Source organism: Chelonoidis abingdonii, chromosome 1, assembly GCF_003597395.2.
Source record: "Chelonoidis abingdonii isolate Lonesome George chromosome 1, CheloAbing_2.0, whole genome shotgun sequence".
In the NCBI taxonomy this organism is placed as follows: domain Eukaryota; kingdom Metazoa; phylum Chordata; order Testudines; family Testudinidae; genus Chelonoidis; species Chelonoidis abingdonii.
The window spans coordinates 121,989,347-121,996,846 of NC_133769.1; the positions used below are offsets into that span (position 1 = coordinate 121,989,347).

A 7,500-nucleotide genomic window follows, 5' to 3' on the forward strand; every position below is an offset into this window, starting at 1 on the left:
ACACCCAGAAGTTCCCTCCCTCACTTTGAAAAATCCAGTTTCCTGATTGGTCCTCTGGTCAGGTGTTTGGTTCCCTTTGTTAACCCTTTACAGGTAAAAGAAACATTAACCCTTAGCTATCTGTTTATGACAAACCCCAACCCAGAAACAAGTGTTACTATGCACACTCATTGCTCTCCCTCCTCAGGCAGAGGTTGGGAAAATAGTAGGGCTCTGCTCCATGCCTTGAAGGTCAGATGCGTACTCTGTGAGAGCAATGAAGGAAAGCAACATCCAGAGTTATGGACTCTTCACCAAGGATGCCCTACCACCTACTGTTATAAAAGCTGGGAACTGCAAAATTTAGCTTATCAGATGATCTCAACTGTTGTGGTAACATACCAGGAGGCAGAAGCAGTCTGAAGTAACTATAATCTCTTAGCTAGCTCAGGTTAAGCTAACAAGCCAACAGGAAGCCAGTGTAGACTTTGAAACACTGTTAATATACCTTTATGGCTGTCACCATTAAGACAAGCTGCTGCATTCTGCGCCAGGGTAGATTCTAAGTGGTCTTTAAGTGTAAGTTGCAAGGAGAACACACGGTTACTACAGTCTGCACAAATTCTAGATCCCATTAAGAGGCTTTTTTGGGGGGGGGGGGTCAGATGGAGTAAGTTTTACCTCAGAAGCTCTGTGGTCATTGAAGTTAGAACAGTAATCCCCACTCACACTGTGGCATGCCCCCATTCCCCTGCCATCTATTAGTCATTTGTTAGATTAACATTTCATTGCATGGAAAGTACTTAGTATGTAACACAAAGCAATCCAAAATACAACAGTGCTAATTTGAGATGTCAACAGCTCAAATACTGAACAATTTTATTTGTCTTTGTGTATTGTGCCTCCCCACAGCACTGTAGCATCTCTCAGTTAATTGATCTTCATGGCTCCCAGTAGGGATATGGACATAATCCCCATTTTACATATGGGGAACTGAGGCATGGATTAAGTGACTCTTCCAAGGTCACATGGGAAGCCCACAGCAGAGCCAGAAAAAAAAATTTAGATCACCCATGTCATAGGCCAGTGCCTTAAGCACTGTCTATGGCACCTTACGCCATGCTACTCCACCCACAAGGAGCATGCACAGAGCACCACTTCAATATAGCCACGGATGAGGGGTAAAGGCAGCAGTCAAACAGCACACAGAACACCTTTGAAGAACTTGTGTCAAGAACACTGGAGAAAAACACCTTATGGAAAAATCCCACTGGATATTTAATACCCACTCAGAGTAAAGAGAAACCTCAGCATTTAATGTTTCCTCCAAAATAAGCATGTGTTAAATATCAGTGCCATTCATGGCTTTGCACAAAGCAGTCTCCAAACCACATACACAATACAAACCAATGAAAAGAGACTGATGAATAACAAGCCTAAATTACTTGGAATTTGGTTTAAAAAGTTCAGAAGGACGAAGGACTGTACAGGACTTGAAATTTTAGCTTGAAGGAATCCAGGTTAAATAAGGAGCTAAGATAGCTAAGGGCTTTAAAATGTATATCTTAAATGTAAAAATTTTCACTTGATAGGGAACCATGGTAGAAAATCCAGGCTGGCAATCTCTGATCCTAATTGATCAAACTAGCAAGCAAATGTCCTTTTGCAGTCTGAAGTGAACAAGCTGCAAGAACTGATGCAAGGCTCAAAAATCTGAGAGCATTAAAATAATCAAACCTCATGATTCCCCAAAGGCTTGTCTGAGGTCATCATGTTATAAGTAAAGGTGTGGCCTGTAGTGTCTTCCTATGTACTCTTCCAGTTGGAAATGTGATGCAAAAGTAAGGATGTGGTCAAAGGCTACATCAAGATTTTTAACTGTATTCATAGCTCCCTTCTCATGTCTCTGCCTCAGCAATTTGGGAGAGCGTCCTCATGCCCCAACTCACTGACCCCTGTTTTCTTGGGGCTGAGGTAGAGGTGGCTCAGATGCATCCAACTGGCAAGATCTATCTTCTCATGAGGACAACACTTGTAGGGTCCATTGGGGGAAGGAGAGATTTTTCACAACAGCTGCATTAGACTGAAGCCTCATTCCTTTTGGTGAAAATTCATCCAATGCAACTGATATTTAACATTACTTGGAAATAAATTTCAAGCATTTTAGTAATTTTTCTCTAAAAGTCCTCCTTAGGGCCTGACCTGTCTGTCACCCCCCTCCCCCCAGGAAAAAAAAAAAAAAAAAAAATATTGGCAGTGCTTGGTAGACTCTTAGGATACTCCCCCCTCCTCTTTCTAAACTCTGGACAATTTCTGTCCCCTCATTTCTAGGGCAGAGTTTCCATTTTTTTTTACCTGTTGTGTGGGTCACATTAACACAGATGGTCTCATGGATAAGCTCTCACCCATTAAGGGTCTCATACGATCGCTATGGCAACTACAGCAATTGCTTACATGGAAAGTGATCAATTAAATTAAAAGATGTCCAAAAAATATATTAGTCTGAAATAAAGAGTGCCAGCATCTTACCGTCAGCCAGCTTGCCCTGGACCACTGTCTGGATCCTTCTGTTCTAAGGAAGAACTGCAGGACTCCCTGTGGATGCAATCACCACCCAAAACACTGGCTGACTGGTTGTTGCTGAGGGGTGTACATTACTTCTGCTAGTTCTAGGGCAAAGGCTACTGTGATCAGCCTTTCCAAAACATACTTGGCTCAGTGAGTTGAGCACCTGATCTGTAAAATTAAACCAAGGTTTCCCTCCACAGCAGTGCAGAGCACTACCCATTATCTATCAGATCTATAGTCTAGACTGATCACAATTATTCGCCCTAGTTTGCCACTCTCAATTTAACATTTCTTAATAGTCCGGTATACGATCAAGGATTTTTTTTTTTTTTTAAGTCATGGCAAATAGCACAGCTGTGTAGGTTGAAGAAATTTTCTTAGACCATCTTCTACCCTTTGAACTCCTGGGGAAAGGTATGAGAAGATTTCTGTCCTCTGAATTTACCAATTCCTGGACTTTACCCTGGTCTGCCATAACCAAATCCTTCAAAATGACGCATTCCCATTCTTTTTATTTGGAATGTACTGTGAAATGGCTGTCAATTTGTGGATATGAGCTCCACAAAAGGAGGAGAAGAGTGGAAAGGGGGAAAATGGGCTCCTAAAAATATAGAGTATACAGCAAAGAATAGATAAATAAATCAAATCTCACGCCAACTGTATAACCATAACTCGCCTCTTCCTCAATTTGAGGGAAACAAGTATTTGGTGTACACTAGAGTATTTGCAATGCGAACCTAACACTTGCAATGAAGATCGGTGCCCACATTGTGGAAGGTGCTGGACAGAACATACAGTTCTTCCCTATAGAGTTGATATTTAGCCTTAAACTAAAAGTATCAGTCAGAAGCTAAGCACCTGACTTTTCCACGCTTATTTCTGCACTGGTTCATTTCAACACTTAGGGCTGGTCTACACTACAAGGGAAAAATCGATCTTAGATACGCAACTTCAGCTACGTGAATAACGTAGCTGAAGTCGAAGTATCTAAGAACGAATTACTCACCGTCCTCACGGCACGGGATCGACGTCCGTGGCTCCCCCTGTTGATTCTGCAACTCTGCTCGGCTTGGTGGAGTTCCAGAATCGATATAAGCGTGTTTGGGGATCTATATATCGCGTCTCATCTAGACGCGATATATCGATCCGCGAGCAATCGAATGCTACCCGCCGATAAGGCGGGTAGTGAAGACGTAGCCTCAGAGCTACATTTTGCCCTTGGCTAGGCACAGCTCCTACCAATATCAATGGGCTATACCTCACAAAGGGCCAAGTTTTGCCTGTGTTTTAAAAAGATAGTTTGGATAACTTAAGTAATTTTAAAATTAAAGAATTTTCAAATACACAAAACCAACAAAAGAATTAAAGATTCTGGGGAGGGGGAAACCCAAAACATTTTTCAGGATAGCTGCCGCACCCCCTAGCTTGATCGGGTTTCCATCATATACAGGGTTTACAGTTTGGTTCAATGGCTTAGCACCCCCACTATTCAAATTGTTCCAGCTCCCCTGCTTTTCAGATGCTCCAGATGCTTGTAGTCACACACTTACAAAGCAGCCAACGGCTTCTCTCCCAACCATTCAGGAGAATGGAAGATACACTTGTGTTAAAAGAAGTTAAGTGTTCATAAACTGAGATACATTTCATAACTTGCTTAGAGCACATGAGGAGTCATAACTAGTTTGAGATTGGCATGTGAATTGTTCTGTGGAAAATTCTTATTGCCTCCAAGACCCTGCTATTCTGAGTTATTTGACAGGTTAAGGGAAATCATAATTAAAAAGAGAGACAAATAATAGATTGTGCAATGTGGTGCGCAGAAATAAGTAGAACCATTTCATTTAAACTCTGGTGAGCTTTTAATTGCCTCGATTGCATTGTGAACCAGCCTAACGGTTGATTGCTTCCATTATACTCTCTTGTTCTGTGCCATTCATCTGCACAGGCTCAGCTTCTGTAGTTAACACAACAAAGTAACCGCAACTCCATAACACCCAGGGTTTGTTTTTTTTTTTAAATGAAAAAAGTAAGGTTTGAGTACTGTGAATGTGGATTTTTGTGTGTACTTTTGAGCTCATTTTGCTACAGTAAATAACAAAACTTCACCCCCGCTTCTAAAGACATGTATGAATCAGATTTTTTTTTGGGGGGGGGGGTGAATGTTGGTGGGGGGGAAGTGGGTAGAAGAGAAGGGGAGGTTAGATGGATGCTAAAACAGGAACTCAGTCCCACAGCTAGGATCACTGACACACATTAAAAAATTTGGCTAACATGGCCATTCGATTGCCAGGAGACACCAAACAAAAGATTCCCCACTCCCCTTTTGAAAGCTAGATTGGGCCTAAAAAGGTTGTTTCTCTCTCTTCATTGGCCCAGAGCATCCCAGCAGGCTGTAGCCCTCTGAGGGACAACAATGCAAATAGATGTCACCCTGATCTCAGGGACTGGAACTGCTTCTTAACTGTGTTCCTACCCCTACACCCTCTCCCCCCTCCTCTTTTTTTTTGGAGCAATGATGCTGGGAACCAATCTGATTCCCTTTTTCTCCAATGCAGCTGCAAGGCTCAGAGATACTGACATTTTTCCACTCTTATCAGTTTAATTACAGTTACCATGGCAGCAAAGTGCTAGTGCTTGGCAAAGGCCAACAAGAGATTTGCAAGACTGAGTTCAATTTTGATGCAGCTCACATGCAAAAAAAAAAAAAAAAAAAAAAAAATTAAAAAAAATAAGAGAAACATACATACACTCTACACAAAGATCCCTTTTGGTTAGACCCTCAAGCCTTTGTGCTAATTCCTTTTGTCAAGCCAACAGGATTGGGGGCAAGGGGTTGCAATGGAAATGTACAATATTTGTTGCACCTAGCAAGATTAATTCTTTAGAGCTGTCCTACAAACTTTCAAGACAGACGAATATTTTCGATCTCTTCTTAGAACACACCACGCTACAGCAACATATTTAGAAAGAGAAATCACCTTTCAACACTTCCAGCGTGTTTCACGTGTGGCTGCTAATACAAGACTAGACACGAGATCGAAACCTTACCAAACTTCGTCTTTTCTGCATGCAAGTTACTTAGAGATGCCCTAGGATAGCGCCTTCTCACTGCAGCACACAAATCCCAGCCCATAGTACACAGTGTTCCCCAGTTTGGGTCACACGAGGAGCCTATGTCGCTGCAGCCAGACACACCAGACCACGCCGAACGGGATATGTGCAGCACTTTGGAGACGGGGGGCGGGGGGGAGTGGAGTAGGGATGTGGCACCAACACAAGCAGCCACTGCCTGTAGCGGTGTGCAAAATGATGGCGAATGACAAAACCACATGCTTCCCTAACTCTGCCCGTAATCCTATAATCCCAGCGGTCTCTTTTAGCTTCGTGGTAACAAATGGATTTGATTAAACTGTCACATGCAGCGTTAGCCTACCATATCATGTTCAATATGAAAAAGATCATAAATAGATCTAGTATTTCATAACACCCTTTCTCCCCCCCACCCCATACATACCTCATGTAAAAATGCACTGCATCAGCCTGATTCCCAGTATATTACCCCCTGTGTATTTGGCATTTCACTATTTCCTCCACTCTCACTCCATTTGCTTTGCCTTAAGCAAGCAAGCAAGCAAGCAAAAAAAAAAAAAAAAAAAAACACACACACCATCCATCCATTTGTGGCAATGGAGGAGTGCTAATTTGTAGACCCCATCTCAAGGGTTCAAAACAACAACAGACCCAGTTACAAATTAACCTGTTCTAAAGGGAAATGCTGGGATTAAAGCAGAGGGGGAAAACCATCCACCTGCTCCCCTGATAATTGAGGCTACATTTCGAGACGCTCTGGAACGAAAAATAATGTGGAAATTGCTGCAGTTTCATTGTTAACTTTGACTGCTGTTTCTCCAGACATTCAGCTGCGCGGGTCTCGCTCAGCAGCCTCCGATTGCATGTATTTCATGTCTCATCATTAAAATAATGAAGCCTCACATGATTTAAACAAAACAGTCTCGGCAGAGCTGCAGCTTGAGTGAAAGTTGCAGTGCAGAGACGAATGAGTATGTGTGTGTTGCAGCCCCAGTTTATGACTCATTAGGGGAGATAGAGAGAGAGATGCGCACACACAAATGACCCAAAGCTTGTGTATACAGTTGCCTCACTTACCTTCTCAATTAAGCGATACAGGGGGAGGCAGTTCAATAAGCACAGTGGCTGCTTTGTAGCTTCTCTCCTTGGGAAAGGTCAAAAAGAAGCATTGTTTGGGGGAAAAAATATAGGGATGAGCGGGAGAGATGGGGGGGGGGGAGAAGAAAGCTCGCTATTCTTTTAAGTTTAAAATAATGAGGTCCTCAAGGATCCGCCAAGTAATTGTGTTGACCGCATCCTAGCTACAGGTGTCCTCCTTTTAGTATCTTGCAATCCAAGGCTGTCTCTCGCCGTCCTGGCTGAAGACAACTTACCTAAAAGCAACGTGTGAGGAGCCGCGTTGAATGAAGTCAGGGCTTTATCAGCTGCAAAATGCAATTCCTTACCAGCCAGACATAATACAGCAAAAGAAAAGGTCACTCGGTTATTACTGAGCCAGCAGAGCCCAAGCAGCTCTCATGGAAGACCACAGAGAAAGCAGCTCCCTTCCGATTTAAGGCTATTTACCTCTCTTCCCCCACCACACCCCCCCTTCCTCTTTCTCCCCCCTCCCGTTCTGCAGCTCACTCAACTACAGCCGCCCTCGGAAAGTGCAAAGCAGCCAGGAGACAGATTGGGCTTTGTTGGTAATTTCCCATGGTGAAAATTTACAAGCCTGAGAGTGCAGTCAGCAAAACCACATGCATATGCTAGACACAAACACCAGGGACAACCTCACACACAAAAAGTGACCTCTACAGAAGCCATTCAGCATCAGCCTCCCCAGCCCTCCAGAAACAGACTCAGGAAAGAGAGGGAGCGTGC

General features: G+C 43.2%; 1 protein-coding gene across 4 annotated transcripts in view; it reads right to left on the bottom strand.

The window, feature by feature from the left end:
- LMO3 (LIM domain only 3) overlaps positions 1-7,500 on the bottom strand; it is an 89,103-nt gene that overhangs the window by 78,911 nt on the left and 2,692 nt on the right. Inside the window, exon 1 of one of the 4 annotated variants that reach the window (XM_032796053.2) lies at positions 7,011-7,188. The exons of 2 other annotated variants lie outside the window; for them this stretch is intronic. The gene's annotated coding sequence lies outside the window, so the exon portion shown is untranslated. One more of the 4 variants, XM_032796056.2, reaches the window with a different exon arrangement.